A 3,869-nucleotide genomic window follows, 5' to 3' on the forward strand; every position below is an offset into this window, starting at 1 on the left:
GGCTCCTGTCCACCAGCTCACTGCCTGAGCTGAGTTCTTTATTCGCTGGCAGTGTCAGTGTGCCCTGGGCAGGACACACACACACACACTCCTATAGAGCTGGCACAAGCCAACAGTGGTGGGCCACAAATGAATTGGCCGATTGAAATGCTAATGTAGTAAGTCCTCTAATGTGGTAAATTTCATAATTGAGTTGCCTTGCTGATCTGCCAGTGAATCCTTTTCGAGGCCAGGAGACACTTGGGAGCTGTGTGGGGATGGCCAGGCAGAGGCAGAACCTAAGCATCCTCGGTGTGCAGAAACCACATCCCAGCAGGGCTTGTGATGAGTCCGCTGCTGTCTGGCTGCCACTGCAGGCTTTTTCTCCTCATCAGCAACCATGCCCGTGCCCTGAGAAGCCTCTGCTGGTACCAGTTCTAAAGGCACCTGAAGCTGACTCCTGCCTGCCCTGCCAGGTGTCTCTGGGGCTTGTTAGGACATGGGAGCAGACACTGAAGGGACAGAAAGGGACTCTGAGGTTGGCAGGGCTCCCCCTGAAGTCCCTTCAGCACAGGGTGAGTGGAAGGAGCTCAGGCTCTGGTTGGCCTGGGTTCAAATGCTGCCCGTGTCACTGTGAGGCCTTCTGGAGGATGGTGTGAGGTGACACCCAGCACTGTACAGCACATCCTGGGATGGTGTCCGTCCCCTTTGCTCCGTCCTCCTGACACAGAATGGAGGTGTTATCTCTTTCTTGCTCTTAAACCTTTCCCCAGCCCTGCCTTGGTTCCTCCATTGGATGATAAAAGGTAAACAACCGTGTCCTGTTCTTGTAAGTGACAGTTCCCTGGGCTGAGATGTGCGCATTGATGAGTGCTTGTCTGACATACATAAAGCCCTGGATCAAACCAGGCAGCGTCGTCCACACCTGTGCTCCAGCCCTTGGGAAGCGGAGGGAGGAGGAGCAGGAGTTCAAGGAAAGCTTGGGGAGCACACAGCACTGTCTCAGAGAGGTGCTAGGGTGTAAACACCATTAATCCCAGAACTCAAAAGTGCTGCCGGGGCAGGCAGATACAGAACAGTCGGGGTACAAGTGAGAGCCTGTCTTTTTCAAACAAACGAACAAACCAACAAGTAGAAGCTTTGTGGTCTTAGAAATCCAAGTTACAGTCAGGTGTGATGGTGCACACTACTTCCAAAGGCAGCTAGGGCTACACCGGGAGACCCTGTGTCAAATGTGTAAGTCAACCAAGAAATTGCAAAATAAATGTTTGGATGCAGACAATGTTGGTGATGGCCCTGAGCTAGACCATTAGTGTGTCCCACTGCCTAGCTCTTGACTGTTGGAGTCCAGCCTCAGCACAGGATCGGAGCTCTCAACTGGGGACAGGGATATCTGGAAGGCACATAATAAACACACATTGACAACTATTTTGGGTGCAAGCTGACAGGCTTGAGGTTTCTGTCTTGTCTGTCTGTCTGTCTGTCTCTGGTTGAGGCTACACACACTCTGCGTTCTCCTGTGCACCTGCTTTTCTCCTGGGTGCTTTTCTTTTTCTTTTTTTTCTTTTTTTCTTTTTGGTTTTCCTGGATCTCCAGGTTCTTTTTTATTTGGAAGCCTTGCCAGGGACCAGGCCAGGAAGGCCTAGGGAACATCTTTAGCTGGGTACAGGGCCCCACAAAACACAGAACAGCAGGTGGGAGGAGCCTCAGGGAGGAGTAAGCTGAGGAATAACTCAGGGCAGCTCACCATGAACAAAGCTGGAGGCATCCTGACTAATAAGGACAGAGGGGCAGAGGCAGAGGAGCCCTGTGGACTGCCTGGGGCAACAGTTTTCTCCATCACAGAGCCTTGAGCTCTTTTCCCTTTTTGGTTTTGAAACAATGGTTTTTGTTTGTTTTTTTTTTTTTTTTGTTTTTTGAGACTCTGTATAGCCTTGGCTGTCCTGGAACTCACTTTGTAGACTAGGTTGGCTTCGAACTCAGAAATCTGTAGCCCTGGCAGGCCTAGAACTTAAGTACAGATTCTTCTGCTTCTGGTCTCCCAGGTGCCGGGAGCAAAGGAGCACACACATCACTACACCCAGTTTCTTTTTAACTGGGTGCTTTTCTTGAACTCCCATCCTCCTCCACACCTCTGTGCAGTCCCCATTCACTCATACACACCTTACACACACCCCGTGTGCTCTCTCACTCACACACACCACACACACCCTCACTCCACCCTCTGCAGGCACATCTCACATTCTCTCTTCACTTCACTCCGCACTCCCTTTGCCTTTTTCTTGCCCAGTCTTTTATTGATACTTGAAAAGCAGGTAGAGGGATGAGACGCCCCGTGGTCTTGCAAACTTTATGTGCCCCATAGAGGGGAACGGCAGGACCAAGAAGTGGGAGTGGGTGGGTAGGGGAGCAGGGTGGGGGGAGGGTATAGGGAACATTCGGGATAGCATTTGAAATGTAAATGAAGAAAATATCTAATAAAATAATTAAAAAAAGAAAAGCAGGTAGAAAAAAAAGACATTGTATATTTATTATCAAATCAAATTCAAAAGAATAACCACATCCCACAAAGAATCAAGAATTACAATTGTTCCCGAAAGATTCAAGCTTCCTCTATTCCCAGGCCTATGGCCAAAATAATAATAATTGAAAAACTTATCATGGGCTGGTGAGATGGCTCCGTGGGTAAGAGCACCCGACTGCTCTTCCGAAGGTCAGGAGTTCAAATCCCAGCAACCCCACGGTGGCTCATAACCATCTGTAACAAGATCTGACGCCCTCTTCTGGAGTGTCTGAAGACTTACATAGAATAAATAAATAAATCTAAAAAAAAAAAGATGTATAAAAAAAACTTATTATTTAAACTTTAACTTTTGATTTATGAAATTTCAGAGCCCAGAACTCCGGGGTCAGCTACATGTGAAGCTCAAATGAAAAATTAGAAACAAACAAACAAAAAAAGCCTGCCAGGCAGTGGCCAGAAAGAGTCAAGTAAACCTTTAATTCCGTAGTCCCGCTAGCTTTCTGCTTTTGTACATTGCACACAATGACTCTCAAGCTTCCCAGTGTTTTGACTTAGTTTTAACGTATTGTATACTAATCCAGGAAACACTCACAAATGTGTAAAACTTGTTCCATAACTTCAATAACTTCTTCCTTTCTCAGAGTCCCAATATTGACTCTGCTTCATTTTCTTAATAATTTCTTCAAACTTTCTTTGCAAGTCAAATATTAGTTTGAAACTACCATCGAGCAGTTTTTGCATTGTTTCCAAGATGAGCACACACAGCATGAGCCTGGGCTGTTAGGATTGTGCTGTGCTGTGTGTGCCCCATGCCTTAATTTTTGATTGTTTAAGAATCATTACATTGAGCCGGGTGGTGGTGGCACACACCTTTAATCCCAGCACTCGGGAGGCAGAGGCAGGTGGATTTCTGAGTTTGGGGCCAACCTGGTCTACAAAGTGAGTTCCAGGACAGCCAGGGCTATACAGAGAAACCCTGTCTCGAAAAACAAACAAACAGAATCATTACATTAAGGGACATCTATTTTCACAGAATTCATGAGAGAGAAATAACAAATAGAAAAATTATGCAAGCCAAGGCCAACTGAAAAGCAGTCATGCACAAATGAAATCTATACAGCCATTGTTCAGGCTAAGTTAGGCAGAAATAGGAACAACAAACATGGGGCCGGTAGAGATGGCTCAGTGCAGATGACCTGGATTGGGTTCTCAGCACCCATGTGGCTGCCCATAACCATCTGTAAACCCCAGTTCCAGGGAAGCTCATGCCCACTTGTGGCCCCCAAGGCACCAGGCAAGCAGGCAGCCCATAAACACATTCAGGGACAAACACTTGTCTTAGTCAGGGTTTCTATTCCTGCACAAC

The 3,869-nt window shown here is 47.1% G+C and overlaps 1 protein-coding gene across 2 annotated transcripts in view; it reads left to right on the forward strand.

Annotated features, from left to right (window-relative positions):
- Adck5 (aarF domain containing kinase 5) overlaps positions 1-3,869 on the forward strand; it is a 23,769-nt gene that overhangs the window by 12,958 nt on the left and 6,942 nt on the right. The window lies entirely within an intron of this gene.

The sequence above is a fragment of the Mus pahari genome, chromosome 17 (assembly GCF_900095145.1).
Source record: "Mus pahari chromosome 17, PAHARI_EIJ_v1.1, whole genome shotgun sequence".
Lineage (NCBI taxonomy): Eukaryota > Metazoa > Chordata > Mammalia > Rodentia > Muridae > Mus > Mus pahari.